This window comes from Rousettus aegyptiacus, unplaced genomic scaffold (assembly GCF_014176215.1).
Source record: "Rousettus aegyptiacus isolate mRouAeg1 unplaced genomic scaffold, mRouAeg1.p scaffold_m13_p_12, whole genome shotgun sequence".
Taxonomy (NCBI): domain Eukaryota; kingdom Metazoa; phylum Chordata; class Mammalia; order Chiroptera; family Pteropodidae; genus Rousettus; species Rousettus aegyptiacus.
This window is the reverse complement of record NW_023416287.1, coordinates 52,239,321-52,258,846: the sequence shown is the minus strand read 5'-3', so window position 1 is coordinate 52,258,846 and position 19,526 is coordinate 52,239,321. Positions and strand designations below refer to the sequence as shown.

Genomic DNA, 19,526 nt, shown 5'->3' with positions numbered 1-19,526 from the left:
CATAATTTTAGAAACAATTGTAAGATGCACAAACTGATATTCTTAGTCCATTTTCTAATCATCCCCACATCTTCAAACACAAAGCAGCAACCAAAAATATATTCAGAGTTAAAACCAGAAACACTTTGTGGAATAGAAATATCAAAGAATGAGTGAAGCTAAAAGCCCTGGGTTTTTCAGAAGCAGGCAATGACAGCCAGATGTAAGCTCTAGACTGGACAGAGTTTAAGAGGGGTCAGTCACCTAGAAAACAGGAGTGGGGAAGTCAGTCAGAATGTATCGCAGAGAAACAAATGTGCAGCAAAAGAAACCTAAGTAAAAGGAACATAATGAAAACATAGTGAGGCTCCCCCATTCATGAAATAGGAGTTTGATAAAAGCAGAATGGAGCAAACATCAGAGCAGTAAAATTGAAATAATTGCTGAAAATTTTTCACTTCAAAAGTATATGCCAAGTACTCGGTAGAATGAATTAAAATAAAGGAATGCATAGACATTTAGCGGTAAAGTTACAGGGCATTAGGATAAAGAGAAAATCTTAAAAGCACCAGAGAGAAGCAACATTTTACCAACCATGGTATGACCAATTAGACCAATGAGGGACATAAGCAACAATACATGCAAGAAGATGATGGAGTAATATATTGAAAATGCTGAAGGAAAATAACTGTAAACCTAAAACTTTATATATTGATGTTATTTCTTATAAGTACATTAAAAATAAATAATATTCTCACAATTACCAGAATTTACCATCTACACAGACTCTCATTAAAATAACTATTAAATATATACTTCAGCAATAAGAAAGCAAAGAAGGAATCTTTGGGATTCAAGAAACAAATGTAAATTCCAAAATTGTTTAAATGCCAGGAAATTTCGTTAATTATTGATTGTAAACATTAAGTAATAACTTTTATTTTAAAGTAAGAATCTAAAGCTAAAAGCCTGTACATGAATGACAAGAACAGAAAGGTGTCTTAATTTAGTAATTAAAGAGTTTTATCATTTCAAGTTTTGGAAATGGTGAGAAGGGTCCTGAATAAATTTAAACATTTTAAAGAAATAATGTAAGGGTAGGTGTATTCAATACTACTTATAATTTTTAAACCATAAGAGAAGTAGCAAAATAGTATTTTTTAAAGTTAATAAAAGTCAGAAAGGGGAAAAAATTCAAAATAAAATTAAAGATGATAAATTGAGAAAAACAGTATGATTGGAATCCAAATATTTCAGAAAGTCTTGCACAGATATTTAAAGACAAGTCAGATTTTAAAAATACCCTCTGATGTTTAAATGAGAAACATTGAAAGTAAAATCAGAAAGGATAAAAACAAAATGCAAAAAAAAGAGGAGGGGCAGAGAATTTTCTCATAATTATCTCAGGGCAAGAAATGTTTTTCTAATTATATACCCAAACCAAGAAATCCTAAAAGACCGACAAAGTTAATGAAATAAAAATGTAAATGTATCTGCATATCAAACAATATAAAATCAAAAGAAAAATGAAAATCTGAGAAAATTGCAAGTCGCATTACAGAAAAACATTTAATATCTTTAATATAGAAGATTCCATTGAACATTAATTCTATCTGTATATTTATCTATCTTAGGATCACTCTATACACCTGTTTAGGCAGGTATTTGTAACTATAATTTTTTGGTACTATTTATAATAGTAAAAATTTAAGTATTCAATATATTCACCATTAGAAGCATCTATATATTGTTATGTATTAATACACTGCAGTGGTTAAATTAATTTGATCTTCCAAACTATTAACATATTTTCCTGCATATTTTTGCACCTAAAATCGTTATGTAATATTTGAACTGTATGTAAATTGATTCACCCATTTCCTTTTCATCCTTATCAATAGGATTTTTACAGACTTGCCTATATTGTTTCATATAGCTCGTTTATTTATTTATTTCTGCTCTTATTGTATTAGAAATGGATCATGCTCAATCTTCATTTTCCTCAACTTTGGTCACAATTTTTAAACTAAAAATTTGGAGTATACTTTTAAGGATTTTTTTCCATGATCATCTCCTTTTGAATAAAATTATAGCCAATTTTCACTATTACTGTGGGCTCCAGAAATTTGTGCCAGCATTATTAACCAGATGTGTTTCCCAAAATATGAATGAGGTCACTCTAAGTGAGCAATTGCCTCATTTCCCATTCTTTGTTCCAATGTGAAATCTGAAATAGGAGACAAATCCCCCCGCCCAAACCCTCCCCTGGCAATGGTAAGCTCCCATCCTAGCCTCTTATCTTCCGACACTGACATCTATCTACCTTCCAACTCCAAATTCAGACCAGTGCTCTAACATATCACACTTGAAAGTACTCTAGGTATGTTACCAGTTTAAAAACATGGTGAGTTCAGGAGAGATCCTAAGGAGGGATTAAAGCAATGAGAAGGCCTGCTATATTTGTAATATTTAACCCGAATGCAGAATTAGGTTAAATAATTCTTTTAAGATTTAATACATGTGATTTCATCATTGATACCTTGAATAATATTTAATAGCAATTTTGTGCCATATGATGAAATTTTCACTCATTTTCATTACTGAATCCTCTGTTTTCCTAACAAAATGTTTCATTGCCCAAAAGTAAATAGTTGCCTAGTGATAGAATTTCTAAGAATTTAAAATATACACACATACAAACACATATATAATTTTTTTAATTTACTTTTTATGGTGACATTGGTTAATAAAATCCTGGAAATTTCAGCTGTACATTTTAACAGTTTGGCATATTTTATATATATATATATATAAAATATGCCAAACTGTTATATATATATATATAATATGCCAAACTGTTTATATATATATATATATATATATATATATATATATATATATATATAATTCAATACAGAATGATTCATAACTCAAAGAGGTTTTGGGTTCTTTTTTTAATCATTGGAATGGTGAATTGCTTTATTAAATTTTAAGGAAAATAATTGCACTGTATTAAAAGATAGTTTTCCTTGAAGTAATAGATTGCTATGCTTTGTCTCATCCCCGTAGTTTCCTGGAACTTTTCACATCCTTTCATATCCTCCCAGTATAAGATATACTTAATGGCACCAGAGCAGTGTAAATGCAGAGTTTCTAGAACACTACGCATATACTGATTTCCCTCTAATAAATGAAGGTAGAGATTTAAATATATTCTCAAGGATCTATGTTTATCTGTCTGTAAAAAAAATGGTCAAAGGTGTTCCTTGGTGTTCATCATATGTTAATATTTAAGCATCATAATAATGTAATCAGGCAGAATACTTAGGCATTGTACTTTAAGGGGTAAAACACATTTATCTGAATTCGCTTTTCATCTGAGTTCATTTCATGTAATGCCTTTAAATTTATATTGACAACAAAATACTTTCAAAAATATTTTCCAAATAATTATTATTTCTGGAAAACTTGATTTTCTTCATGAAAGTTCTGTTTTTTAAAAAATATGTTTTAGTTAATAAGTGAAGTAAATTGTACTAGTATGTGCCCATTAAGATCAGTAAAGGAAAACGACATAAAATACAAAGAGCCTCTAATGTTAGTTTGCTTTTTAATGTTCTTTAGTCAGAGAAAACCTAAACTGTATACACTTCCACAGTGTTGAGGACACTTTCCAGCACTACTACTAGACACTTTCAATCATGTAGATTTTTGGCAATCTGCCCAGTAAAATGTGATGTCTCAGTATTTTACTTAGCATTTCTTTGGTGATACAGCGACACTTTATACATGTTTATTAGAAAAAAATTATTTCTCCTGAAATTTTTTTATTAACTCTGATAGTAGTTCTTTGGGGTTTTATTTTCTTATGCTATATAGGGCCTCTTTGTATATCAGAATTATTAACCCTTTATTACTTTACTATATGTGTCTTGCATTTTTGGGTGTATTTTAACTTTATATGTGGTGTCAGTTCTGGCAATCCTTTTTCAGGGTGCCTGATTGTTTCATGGTTTACAGAGTTTCACCCGAAAATCTTCCCCTACAAGTACTTGCAATTATCCATTCGTCCATTCATCCGTCCATCATTCACCTACCAACCTACCTACCTACGTGCTTACCTACCCATGGGCAGTTCTGATTTATATCCCTTTGTTAACACAAAACTGTATCCTGTGAATTATTCTAGCAAATTATTGAACCTTAAAACATACTGGAAACAGCCAAATTTGTAGCCAGCTTTTTAGAAGTGAGGGTGGCCTGGGGACCCCTGAACTTGCAGCTGGTGTCTGAAGTGAAGGTAGTCTTATGAAGAATGATGCCTCTATTCATGAAATTTAGTCTAACTCTGGGTAATTGGTGTCAGAAGTCAAAACAGTTGCCAAAACAAACAAAAGTACAGTGAGGTCCTGTGCACACTTCACCTAGCTTATCTTAATGGCAATACCTTGCATATGTATAGCATACCATTCATACCTGGTATTAACATTGGTACAGTTCACAGAACTTATTCAGATTTCGTCAGTTTTAGAAGCACATAATTGTATATATGTGTATATAATTCTATGCAATTTTACCACATGTATAACTTTGTGTAACCACCTCCACAATCCATTTACTTAATTGTTCCATTGCCACAGGGCTATTTTCCTTTATGCCATTCCTCCTTCCACTTTCAATACCTAAGCCCAGGCAATGATTAATCTATTATCCATCTCTATAGATCTGTTATTTCAAGAATATTATGTAATGGAATCATACAATATATAAACTTTTGATATGGACTCTTTTCATGAGACTAGTTCTTTTGAAATTCGTTCAAGTTGTTGTATGCATCACTATTCACCTTTTATTGCTGAGTAGCATTTAATAGAATGGATAAACCACAGTTTAACCATTCACCCACTGAAGTATATTTGGGCATTCCTAGTTTGGGGGGGTATTATGAACAGAGCTGCTATGAACATTTGTGGACAGTTTTTGCTTGAGTATGAGTTTTCATTTGTGTTTGTGTGTGTGTGTGTGTGTGTGTGTGTGTGTGTGTGTGTGTGATAAATGCCCAAAAATGCAATGACTGGCTCGTGTGCTAAGAGTCTATTCCATTTTAAATGAAAATGACAAATTATTCTCTAGAATGGCTGAATCATTTTACATTCCATCCAGTAATGTACGAGTGATCTAGTTTTTCTGCATCGTCACCAGCATTTGGTGATGCTCATTATGTTTTATCTTAGCCATTCTTATAGGTGGGTAGTAATAGCTCTTGATAGCTTTCATTTCACTTTCTATAGCTAATGATATTGAACATATTTTCATGTATTTATGTGTCATCCATATATCCTGTTCAGTAAAATATTCATTTCTTTTGTCAATTTTCTAATTGGATTTTTTTCAGGTGGAGTTTTGATAGTTTTTAATATATTATAGATACCAGTCCTGTGTTAGTTTGTTCAGGCTGCTATAACAAAATACCACAGACAGAATGATTTATTAACAACAGAGATTTATATCTTACAGTTCTGGTGGCTGGAAGTCTAAAATCAGAGTACCAGCATGGTCTAATTCTAGTGAAGGTCTTCTTCTGACTTTCAGACTGCCAACTTCTTGCTGTGTCTTCACATGGTGAAAGAGGGCTATCTCTTTTATAAGAGCACTAATCCCATTCATGAGACTTCCAACTTCATGACCTATAACCTACAAAAATCCACACCTCCAATAGATTTCAACATATACATTTAGTGATCCATATCATGAGGGCAGACCATGTTGTGCTACTCAAGGTCCCAGCTTCTCATTGTCAACCCAACAGCTTTATTCATCAACAGCTCCTACATTGCAAACAAAACAAACCATATTGAATACTCTTTAACCCTAACACCTATAACATGCCAAGTTAAATGCTTACAAAATACATTCTTTCTATGTATCCTTTGCTCTCTGATAATATTTTGAAGTGCCACATTCTAAAAATATAAATAGTTCGACTGTCAGTAGCACAGAAAACCTTGTTTATAGTTCAGGTGTCTTGCTCTACATTTGAATCCTACAATTAATAGTTATTTCTTTAACAGTAGCTGTACTTATTGATTCCTCCTTTCATTTTCATTTCAGCCAGAAGTCTTTAATTACATAATTAGAGATCCTTTTCTCAACTACAGTACTCCCTCTTTCTCCTTTTACTTAGAACCATCCATCAGTACTAAAAAGAGCAATAATGGATAGCATTTGTTCAGAGATTTCTCTGCATACTTACCATTGTATATTAATACTGCCACATTGTATATTAATACTCCCCTCTTCCTTTCTTTGCATTCATCCTCTCTTATTCCAGGCAGTAAGGATTATAAAGAATCATGTATAAAAGGAAGAATAATTTTGACATTAGGTTAATTTCTAGTAAATAAGAAGTCATGGTTATTAAATCATAGTATGTCATTCAAATAAGCACGAAGCAATTCCTTCTATCTAGACTGCCTAATGTGAATATAGGTAAAACTTTGAAATGATATTTTCTAGAGCACAGGACCCATCTTTTGAAGTTTGTTATGCCAAAATAGAGGAAGTTTGATATGCCAAAATAGAGGAAGTAAAATTGGTTTGTGAGATGTCCCTCTTTCAGGCTGGGACCAGATGCATAACTGTAGAACACTTAAAGTGTAATAGATGACACACACACACAGAGATAATATTCACTGCGAAACCAAGAGCTGGTCATTAATGAAGAGAGTGCTAGGCTAACAACTGTGCTTCAGGCAATACCTTGTAGGGAAAGTAATTAATGGCTTGTGCTGGACAGATGTTATAAGAGGACAGAAAACGTGTTTACCTTAAAAAATTTAGGGTCTTCCAAAACACAAAAGAAGCAGATACTGATTCAGGTATGCATTTCTCTTAACAGAGTAATTTTATGATAAGACATCCAATCTGAACTTTTCTGCCCTTCCATTAGGTCACCATGAATATAGGTAAGTCCTTTGACTCAATGCTTGTCATACTGTGTCATTTGAAATAAGAATTTCTGATGTAAAATAGGCTATTAGTGACATGTGTCAGATTAAAATCATCGAGTAACAATTTTCACCTATTTAAATTGGCTGACAGAATAAATAACTTACTAGTTCCAAATGGTTTGAAAGAATATGCAAAAGGAAATCCAAATACACTAAATCTCTTTCTTAGAATAGACTTGGCCTAGGCACCAATTACCCTCTACACTGTCTCTAGGAATAGCTCTCAGTGGTTGAAATCATGGCTTCATTCTTTTATTTTTTTCAATTGAAGGTAAGTATTATCTCTTATATGGAAAATACATCATTTGCATTCGTAGACAGCTCTGCAACTGCATGAATGTGGCAATTGCAGCAATGAAGTATAGGAAGTTAGTCCAAAAATTAGAGCAACAGTCAAGCATATTCGAGAAAGGCCTTAACTGAACTTCTCCACAAATCCTTTGGCCAAAGCCAAGAGGCTATCAGCAAACTGGGTTGCTACCTAAAGCTCTGGGTTACAGAGAACTGGGAGTCTCTAAAAGATTATCTTAAAGTTTTAGTATACTTTGTTATTGTCTGCTTGCATGCATATGAAAAATGAGTTAGTGGAGATGTACTAGATAGCTATTGAAAAAAATTGTTTTGTGCTTTGCACTTAAAAATTTAAAAAGATTAATTTAAAATTTTACCATTATGCCACTATAATAAATTAAGCTTCTTAATTTTGTTATGGTATTTTATGCTTAAGCAAGATTTGTATGAGGAAAATATTCTAATGCTGATTATATGTTTCTAAGTCTCTATCATAAAATTAACTCCTATTTAAACATATTAGGGTTATTTTTATTGGAATACCATTGTTAACTTGGATTCAACTACAATTTTAGTTATGCTTTTAAAATATAAATAATATTTACTTAAGATCTTGCTAAAGTGATAGTAAAGCTAGGAAATTTCCAAAAATTTTTCTAGTAAACAAGAACACACTTTTAATTCTCTGAAAGAAGGATAAATATCATTTTTGTTTGTTTGTTTTTGCTGATGATGGTCTTGAAATATTTACATTTTGAGTTACTTAATAATTTTGACAATCATTACATTCATCCCAGGCCTAAAATATTTATTATAAATCAGAAAAAAATGATTTAGCTTTTTATAGACAAGAAAATGTTGACAAGTTTCGAAATTATGAGGCTAAATATAATGAGCTTACAGAAGGTACTACTTCAGAATTCCTGATCCTATTCCCAATTCCAACATGAACCAGTGAATTAATTTATCTTTTCTCTGCCACAACAGCTCATACACAAAATTAAGATTAAATAAATGCTACAAAAACATCAACTTAAAGAAAACATGTTAAAAGCAATTCTTTAAACCCAGACATGGAACAAAAATGCCTTATTTTTTCAAATCTATTAAATACTATATTGTAATTCCTAACAAAGAAAAATAAAAAATAACATAACAATAAAAACAGACCACAGTGAAGAAAAAATGTTTTTTTTTTCAGATGATGTGGATGACTATATAGACTCGTCTCAAGGTATAAACATAATTCGAAATGGTAAGAGAGTATAGCAAGTTTCTGAATGTAAGAGAAATATTTAAAAGTCAATTGTACTTCCATATATAAGTAAAATTTAGACAATTAAATTTAAAAATAGATAACATGTATTTTACTTTATAATATGATAGAAATCTACATATCTATACCATTTTATAATAGCATTAAAATATAAATATCTGAAGGTAAATCTAACAAAGAATGAGCAAAGATAATATGTAAATAATTATAAAACTTTAATAAAAGACATTAGAGACCAATATCCCATTTCATTGAAAGGATAACTTAATATTGTTAATATGCTATTTTTCTCAGGGCTGAGCTATAAATTCATTGCAACTTTAGATAATATTCCAAAAAGCTACTTTTTTACCTTAAAAAACTGATCCTAAATTGTATAGGAAAAGGTAATGGCTCAAGTTCACATAGAAAGAATGACCATTAGACTGACAAAAACAGAAGCAATAGAATAAAATATTATGAAATATTATCTTCACTATACTAAGAAAAAATAATTGTCAATGTAGAATTCAATAACAAGCAAAAAACTCTTTCAATATGAGAGCAAAAATAAAGATGTTTTCCAACAAGCAAAAACTGAGAGTGCTTAACAGCAGATACTCAGGAAATTCTAAAGCTTATCATTAAATGAAAGGAAAAAAATCCCAGATGGAACAGCCAAGATCAAGAATTGATGAGGACTTGCACAGTGAAACTATAAAACATTGTTAAAAGATATTTAAAGATTGAAAGATACCCTGTGTTCATGGATCAGAAGACTTGATATTGTTACAATAGAAATATTCTCCAAGTTAAGCTATAGATTCAATAAAATCTCTGTCAAAATTTAAATATTCTTATTTACAGAAATGAAAAGTTGATTTTAAAATCCACGTGGAAATGCAAGAAAACCAGAATAGGAAAAACAATCTTGGACAAAGAAGACTAAGGTTAGAAGACTTGCACTTTCTTTTCTCAAAACCTACTACAAAGCAGCAGTCACCAAAATAATGAGTATTGGCACAGGATAGATATATAGATCGATGGTATAGAACAACCTAGAAATAAATCCAAACATACAGTTGATTAATTTTTATGAGTGTAAGACCATTCAATGAGAAAAGAATAATCTTTTCAAGAAATGGTGCTTAGTATAGCAGGATACCTACATACAAAAGAATTAAGTTAGATCCCTTATTTCACACAAGCAAAAATTCATTTTAAGAAGATCAAAAATTTAAATATAAAAGATAAAAATGTAAAACCCTTAGAAGAAAACAAAGTGTAAATCATCATACTTGACATTAAGCAACAGTTTCTTAAATATAACATCAAAACACAAGCAACCAAAGTAAAAAGAGATAAATTAAACTTCATCAAAATTAACAACTTTTGTAGTTCAATGGATACTATCAAGAAACTGAAAAGACAAACCAAATAATGGGGGAAATATGCTCCAGGTAGGTATGAAAACATGAGCAGCGAGGTAGTAAAACTGAAGTCTCTCAAAAAGGTGACTTGGTATTTCAAGACATTCTTAAGGACAGAGTGAAGAGAAAGATATGTGAATTCCTGGAAGCTTGGATAACAATGCAACAGAATAGCAGTTCTTTGTTTTATATGTTTAATAAAGTTTGGTTTTGTAATAATTTTGGATTTACAGAAAAGTTGCAAAGGTAGTACAGTTTATCTATACCCTTCACACACCTTCTCTTAATGATGATGTCATTTGTCAATTACTGAGGTATAATTAACAAATTAAATTGAAATATACAGTCATACGTCACTTAACATTGTCAGTCCATTCTGGAAAATTCATCGTTAGGCAATTTTATCATTGTGCTAACATCATAGAGCACACTTATACAAATCTAGATGGTATAGCCTACTACACACCTAGGCCATATGGTATAGCTCACTGTTCCTAGGCTACAAGCTTGTATAGCAAGCTTGTACAAAACATGGGATTAAATCAAGCATAAGAAAAAATGATGCAATCAAGAGAGAGTAAACATGAGACATTTAAGGCTGATGCCAATGTATCACAACACTGTTTTACAGCATATTTTTATAAGTAGAAAAATATTCTTTAAAATGATGAAAAAGTAAACCAGTAAGTCATTTATCATCATCAAGTATTATGTACTATACATAATCGTGCATACTATACTTTTATAGGACAGCACAGCTGGTTTTTTTCCACCAGCATCACCACAAACATGTGAGTAATGCTTTGTAATATGATATTATGATGGGGCATCCCTAGGTGGTAGGAAGTTTTCAGTTCCATTATAACCTTATGAGACCATTAAAATATATGTGGTCAATCATCTACCAAAACATTGTTATGTGACAAATAACTCTATTTAAAGTGTACAAAATAGTGATTTTTGAAGTAGAGAAAATATCAGTGTATCCTTGGTAACATTTTCAACTTCATTACCACCCAAGAGGGATTCTGATATACTTCCATAGAATTATAAAGGACACATGTTCAAGATGTTAGAAACAAAACTGGTTTGATGTGCTTTTATGATGAGTGACAAAACTGGTTTCAACATGATGCAAATGATTTGAAGCTATGAGTTGAAGCTAGTAAATTTAAGTTAAATGGATAGGAAGTTTCATATGCAGGTTTAAAAATGTATAGAAATGGAGAACAGAAAGCATTAAAAGATAATTTGGGAGAGGGAACTCAGGATCAGAAAACTAAACTAGGAAGTCACAGTGAGCATGTCATTTCTGACAGCTCAAAATAATTTAATCTCTCTATATTTTGATATTTTCTTATAATGTTATCTTGCTTCCTCCACATAAAATCCAGCAAAAGTCACATTTCCTAGCTTCTCTAAAAAGGTACAATGATGTGACTTATATTCTACCTTTGGGATGCATTCACATAAGTCAGATCAGAATAAAGTTGCCTGAGGGAAAAGCATTGATATAGGGGTGCAAAAGGGCTCAGTGGCAGCTAAAACAGCTCTGAGCTGTGGTTCTGGGAATTGTCTCAGGTTGCTTAATGTAGACCTTGCTCTTATAGTATGGCCAAAGATTCTGAGCACTATCTAACATTTTGAAAAACAAAAATAATTTTAATTTCCCTACCTAAACGAACATATCTATTGGCCACAAATTCTCTCAGTTTTTGTTTGTTTGAGAAAGTCTTTATTTCTCCTTCACTATTGAGGGATAATTTGTCAGGGTACAGAATTCTAAGTTGGTGGGTTCTCTCGACATTTTAAATATTTCACTCCAGTCCTGTTACTTGCATGGTTTCTGAAAAGAAGTCAGAACAAAGAATTCTTATTATTGTTCCACTACAGGTAAGGTACATTTTTCCACTGTCTTCCTTCGAGATTTTTTTTATCTTTGATTTTCTGTAGTTTGAAAATGATATGCCAAAATACGGGGTATTTTTGTTTTGGTTTTTGCATTTATTCTGCTTAGTGTTCTTTGAGCTTCTTGGATCTGTGATTTGTTGACATTAATTTAGGAAAATTCTTAGTCATCATTGTTTCAAATATTTCTTCTGTTCCTTTTTTTTCTCCTTCTGATATCCCACATTGACTATGTTACATCTTTGTAGTTGTCTAATAGTCCCATAGATATTCTGTTATGTTTATTTCAGTCTTTATTCCCTTCACTTTTTGGCGCTCAAGGATTCTGTTGATACAGCCAGAGATTCTTTCCCTTGCCACATTTAGCCTACTAATACACACAAATTGTGTGTGTGTATCTCTTCTAATTGTGTTGGGGGTGGGTGTTGTAATTTTTTCTTGATAGCCAGACATGATGCACCAAGTAATAGCAATGTCTATAAATAGGTCCTTACTAATATGGTGGTGAGGTGTGTGTGTGTGTGTGTGTGTGTGTGTGTGTGTGTGTGTGTGTGTGAGAGAGAGAGAAACATTCTATAGTCCTGGGATTAAGTCTTGGTCTTTCAGTGACCCTTACTTCTGTATTGTGAACTTCACAATTGTTTCTCAGGTTTTTTTTTTTTTTTTTTACTCATGACTACAGTGGGCTGGAGTTGGGTATTTCCCCTCCTATGTCAATCAGGCTCTGGTTCACTATTTTCTCTGGAGGGCGGACCTTGTTAAGAAGATGGCAGTGCTCTGGAATATTTCAAAATGATTTCTTTTCCTCCCCCTGCCAGGCGCACGAGGGGGTTTCTTTCTGATATTTAGCAAGAGAACCTGATGCAATTCCACGAGGTAAATCTCGTAATATTGTGGGGCTCCCCTGTGACTGAGTTCCCCTGAAGCTGTTAACTCTGAGAGTTGTTCACACAGACCAACCCTCTAGCAATTTATCAGTTATGGTTTAGGTTTTCCTACCCTGACACTGGTTTCCACAACATTTTCTGCTTATGAGTCTCTGCTCTGGTAACCTGCAATGACCCATATTTGCCTGTCTCTCTCTCTAGTTTTGGGGGCACCAATATACCCTGTGTCCTTCCCTCTCCTATGAATCCAATAAAAGTTGATTTTTCAGTCTGTTTGGCTTTTTACTTGTTGTTAGGATGGAGTGGCAACTTCCAAACTTCTTACACGTGGAACCAGAAACCAGAAGTCCCTACTTACCATCTTAACAGGTTAATAATTGTACAACCGTCTGTGACAGCTTTCCATAGATTTGTAGTAGCAGATTTGAAGGAAATATCCCAGCTCTTCAATTCTGCTATGTGTTTAATACAGCAAGAATGTCTAAGCTCTAGGGTAAAAAGGGCCTGACCCAAGGTCCACACACACACAAAAAATCACTCAATTTTTTTATACCTGTTTTTCTCTTATATAACTATTTCTTGCCTATAATACTCTTCAATGTTCTTGTCAACTTCATTCTTGTATATAGGTGATAAAGTTAAATTTATGAGAATTATGACACTAATTTTTTTAAACAGAAAAAGCTGGTTTGACATGTTAACAATTATGTTCTTCCATATTTCATAAGTCCAAAAACTAGAAATTCCAAATGAGAATGCTAGCAATCTGCTTAGAATATATCAGATATGATGATGCTCATTTTTACTATATGCCAGGCATTGTGCTATTCTCTATAAGTGTAATATCATTTTACCTTTATCCCAGCACTGGAGGTAGTTACCATTAAAACATTTATTCTAAGAAGATAAAACCAAAGCACAGACAGGTTGAATAATTTCACCAAAGTCACTGAGGTAGATAGCATTGGAGTCAATATTTAAATACAGACATGATAAAATTTATAACCCATAGCCTCAACAAATTGCAAAAGGGATTATTGTAATTTATTCATTTTAAAAATGAGGAAAATGAGATCTTAAAATATTTAATGATTAAGCCTAAATATGCAGGGTCAGAGGACATAGTTGTTCAGGTTGTACATTACACAAACCTAGGGGTATTAGCTACATGATGCTGCTAGAACTGAAATGATTCAATCCATTTTTTCCATGACACCTTGCAAATATTTGCAGATTCCTATCATGTACTCTTCAAAACTCTATGTATCTTTTTATTTTAATTCATGTAGCCAGATTCTAATTTATTATCAAGCTTATTCATTTCTATACAGTTAAGTTTGTTCATCACAGCTTGCATTATATTTTGGGATCCATGACATATTTTTTATACAATAAAACTCACCTTTTCCAATGTCTAATTCTGTGGGTTGTGACAAAGGCATAGGATATGCATCTACCAAGTCAGTACCATACAAGGTATTTCCACCTAGGGTCACAAATAATCCTGGAGTGCCTGGAACTAAGAGGGATTCCTAACATACAGTCCTTTTAGTTTTAACATTGTAAGTCTTGGGCAAACTGAGATGAGTAGTTGGTCACTCTACTTTTATTATCCTAAAATTTTCCCTCTGTGATTCCTTTGCAGTCAACCCCTTCCCTAAGTCTCAACCCCTTGCAACCACTCACCTATTTTCCATCTCTATAGCTTTGTGTTTTCTAGAATGTCATATAAATGAAATTGTATAATATGTATGTATCCTTTGGAGTCTGGCCCTGTTATTTCAGTTCTCTGATGAGTTTAAGTCATTAATTTGCAGTTCGTCTAGACTTTTTCTTGTTGTGAGTGTAGGCATTGTTCATCTTTTTCCAGCTCTTTACATTTCTGAGCTGAAATCACTCATTTACTTTTTGAACAAAGGAAAAAATATGTTAATGTGAAACCCAAATGGTGTTCTAAATTTATAAACTGCTTACATATGATAAGCAAGATAAAATATATGATAGTTTGATAGATTTTTTTCCAAAAGAAGTAGGCAAAAATAAAGAGAGGAAATGAAAATGTTCAAAATTGTACAGAAAACAAAATGCATGCCTGTTTCTTAGACTATAGGAAGACAATGCTCCTTTTATGACTATTTGGGGGAAAATACACCTTTAAGTGGTTCTCTGCCAGCTGTTATTATATTAAAGACCAATGTTTCGTGGAAAACTGATTGGTATCTTAATTTTCTTTATTTGGTGCTGTAAGAGATAAACAGTTGGCAATAGCTGTTTCCTAATATACTCCTCACAATAATAAAATTATTACTCAGCAACACTGTGATTACAAATTACTGCAATAAGCGATGAAGTATTCAACCTCATTATTACAGTCAAGACATTTTAATATTAATCAAAGAATTCAGTAATGAACAAATGAGGCATTTCCTCTTACACATGGAAGGAAGTGTATATTGTTCTCTACCCACTCCTCTCTTCACAGGTTTGATAATATTATGATCCTCTTCAAAACACTGCCATCAGTACATAGCACATTTCTTAGATTCATGTTTATGCCTTCTTTATGGAACTACGAATAAAATGATTTTATGTCAATATTTAAAGAGAGAAATTTTACCCACAGGGAACTCATCAAAAAGGGAGAAGGCAAATACTGTATAATGCAGGCCTTCATATAATTTTCAGAAATTAAAACTGGCAAAAATATATTTTGATGCACTTCAGCAATGTTATCAGAAGCATTCCAAAACCTAAGGTTGTACTGGTAAGAGCAAGGCAGGACCATCCTTCTTCATAGTTCAAACAGAATCTAAGATATGAATAAGGGAAAATCATAAAAAAAGAGACACACACACACGTGTGTGTCCATATTCATTGCTTAAAACTAGACGTAGAGTGGGAACCATGTTTGGGAACAAGACAGAAGCCTAGTTTTCAGAATTGGCACAAAATTAGTCTAAGTTGACTTGATGTAAGTTGCAGAGTTGGTCACAGATTCTGAAACTTTTCCCAGCATAAGGATTTCAAAACTAAGTCTGGCATTTGGGATAGAATAGTAACTGTTAAAAAGTAAAACTGGCAGTAGTTGCTAACCTGGCAAAGTCTGAATTAGTAAAAATAAGCACAAATAATATCTAGATATGTACATTTTAAAGTAGACATTTTGATATAAAATCAAAACCAATCTAAAAGAAGCTGTACTAGTATAAAAATGAGAGGCCAAATGTTCTTAAGGATTGTAAGGTCACCTTGTGAGGCATGGTTAACTATGATTTTCACTGGATCACATGCTAGTTACAAATAGAGAAACAGTTTGTTTCTTCTTTTCTCCTGTAGGCCTTAGAAAATCTGCAATCTTTAATAAAGTTACTGTATGCCATTTTTGTTTCTCTAAATACTCTCTCAGATGATTTCATTTTATGACATTTCATTGAATTAATTTTACCTACATTTCCCTATTAAGATCACAGCCAATAGAAAAATCTCATTTCGCTTTAGGAAAGAGTATTTTTAATAGACTACAAACACCTTGTTTTGATTCAGCTACTTCATGAGTTTGATCCAGTTTTTCATTTCTCTTTTAGAGTCTATAAACTGTTTTTAGTGTTCACAAACTGGATCTAGAATGAATAATCATTTCATGATATCTTTCCAGAAATAAATTTAAGGCCTCTTTGTTCTAATAGATGAGAGAATAGGATGTGTATTTTAAGCCTTCACTACTGAGTTTCTGCATTTTTGTGTACACTAATTAACACTGCTGGAGGTCACCAGTCACAGTAGTCTGTGGGAGCCTAAAATACTGTGGTATTTTTAAGTATTTTAAGGAGGGTAGGTAGTCAATGTCAAGACAATGTGACACTGAAATCACATCATTTCTCTTGATATGATTTTCCTAAAGAGCACTTTTAGTATATAAACTGATGAAAAAAAAAAAGAAACCAATATTTCATATTTGTTATAGACAATGTCTGTGTCCCTTCAAAATTCATATGCTGAAATTTAATCCCCAATGTGATGGTATTATGAGGTGAGATATTTAGGAGGCACCCCAGAATGGTAGTCAGAATACATTTCCAGTTGTATAGAATCCAGATTTGAGAATGTCTATTTGATGGACTATTGTCAAGAGGAATAGTCTTCCTTTTAAGAGCACCTACTAATATCTGAAAAATGGGACAAATTATTTTAAATTATCTATTGCAGAGTTACTCCAAATAACATATTACGTATTCCTCTAACATTGATTGCTATATATAATTTAGAATCTGACATTGAAAATTCCAGAACCATCTTAGACAACAGATGATTTTTGCCATATCTACAAAATGAACTTGAGGTTTAAGAGATTTTGTAATGCCTTTTTAAATAGCTTCATTCCTACTTCTAAAGTCCATTGAATATTTTTATTATAATCCACTCCAAAATCTACTATATATAAAAACCATTACTGATTTTTTCCTATACTTTTTTCTTGCATAAAACATTCAAAACGTCCTTAGAGATAGGCAGAAACCTTATAGGTTTTTTAAATTTAATATTAGTTTCAGGTTAGACACAATGGTTAGACATTCCATATAACTTACAAAGTGATACCAAAAATATGGAAGGCTTCACAAATTGGCATGTCATCCTTGCTCAGGGGCCATGCTAATCTCTGTATTCCAATTTTAATATATGTGAACTGGAGTGAGCATAAAAACCTTATAGGTTTTAAAATAATCGTTCTGCTAGTCAAGATTATGTGATGTTAAATTTCATTCGAAATTTTATTTATGACATAAAATGTGGTATTTTTGTATGACTCCTAATAAATCTAAGATTTTCACTAGCTTTCCTTCAGTAGACATTAGAAAATTTGACCATTTAGAAAATTTGGAAGGGTATCATTGCTAATTGTATATACTCTTAGTTCATCTATGTGGAATAATGATAAACTGCCAAATTTACATGATTTTACCACTTGTGTATCTAGTACACATTTCTGTGTCATTTTATTTTCTTAAACAGTATTTTTAGCGTACATCCCTACTTGCTATGAAGACTAAAAATTAGAGATGTAAATGTTGAATGCTATTGGTGCATGGAACTCAAGCACACTAGGGCTAGGATAGTCACTGCTGAGGCACTTTTGGTTCTGTCATTTTTTTACTGTTGAAGTCTAACATAATTCTTTAGATGAAATTAAAATACATCTAGTTATAGAGGAAAAGTTTGTACTGATTCAAAAAAAAATTAAAGCAGAATCCATTTGTGTATTTTGAAATGCCTATGAAAAGATGTCTCTTTTTCCCTTCAGTCATTTCAAAGGTTTTATAAGATTTGTCCCCTTATTTAAAAAAAAAAAAACTTAAATTTCTCTTTTCAGTGTTCTAAAGCTAAAATAAATGCAATATGAATCATATGTATAAGTACAGGCCTTAATTCTATAAAATATATTAAAGTTGTTTTAAAACCCTTATAAGTTGATTCTCTTATTTGGACAGCCTGTTTTATGTTCTAAAAATAACTTTAAAAAAATATACTAAGGCCATGCCACTTCTAAAAATGGTATAACCAACTTATATATCTTAATCTTTTTTTTCTGTATTTTTAAGGATATAAAATAAATATATTTCTAAATTACAAAAGAAAAACTTTAAAAATTTATTGGTTATCCTATATCTATCTACCCAGAGATTTTAAAAAAATAATAACAACATTTGGTTGGCTCTTCTTCTCTCCAACCCCCTTAATATTTTTATTAAGAGAGTCATTCTGTCTGTGAATTTATGTGTAAATAATGCAAAGCTGTGACACATCCAATTTATTCCAAGAGCAATGAAGACAATGAACCAAGAACTGAGTGTATGAAACCAATAGAAATACAAAATAAGTTCCTCAGTGGTTTTCAACAGGTTTTTCAATAATACATTAGAAAATAACCTTTTCCTCTTGCCTTTTATTTTATATACCTCAGCTGTTTTGGGACTTGTCTCCTCCACAAACTGCAAAAAAAACAACTCAAACATTTTCCCTTTTCCTCTTCATTTTCTATCACATTGCTGAAAGGACCTATGAGGAGAAGAGGATAGTAGTAGACCTCAGAATTTATTTTAGAGGACAAGAGAAATGCCTGGAAAAAAATCTGAATTATTAATAGTCATTTTCAGTAATTTTCTAATGCATATTGTCTTATTTATGAAACATTTGTGAATTGTTTCTACATTAGCTTTACCTATTTGTCAATTTGGGTGTTTACACTTTATACTATTGATTTTTTTATATGAATTTCTATTTTTAATAAGCTAGATACATTGCAAAAAATAAATTTTCCCAAATTAATAATTCACATTTGAATATTGTCTATACATTTCCTTTACCTATTTGTCCACTCGAGTCTTATTTATAAATTTATTTTAATTATTTGTCAGTTATATAAATTGTAGATTGCTCAGTTTCCATTTTCTGGTCTTTTATCATGTGTTCATGTAGGAGTATAACTTTCATGTAGTCAATTCTATTGCCTTTTCTTTCTTTAATTGTTTTGTGGTATAGACCTACACCTCACATTTATATCATTGATCCACATTTCTTCTAGCATTTTTATGGCATTTAAAAGAATTTAAAACTACTTATTTACTTGGGAGCTTATCTTACTTAAGCACCTAACTTTCTCTGTTTTGTGTATTTTTACCCTTTAATCAATAAGGTAAACTGAGCAGCTTTGTTTTGGTTGCTCTGGATTTAAAAGGCCTAAATAACCTAAGTACCTTTGCTAAAGTGT

At 31.9% G+C, this 19,526-nt stretch overlaps 1 pseudogene; it reads right to left on the bottom strand.

Moving 5' to 3' along the window:
* Nucleotides 1–17,357: 17,357 nt before the first annotated feature.
* On the bottom strand, nt 17,358–17,455 carry LOC118610151 (annotated as a pseudogene).
* Between the last annotated feature and the right edge of the window lie 2,071 nt (nt 17,456–19,526).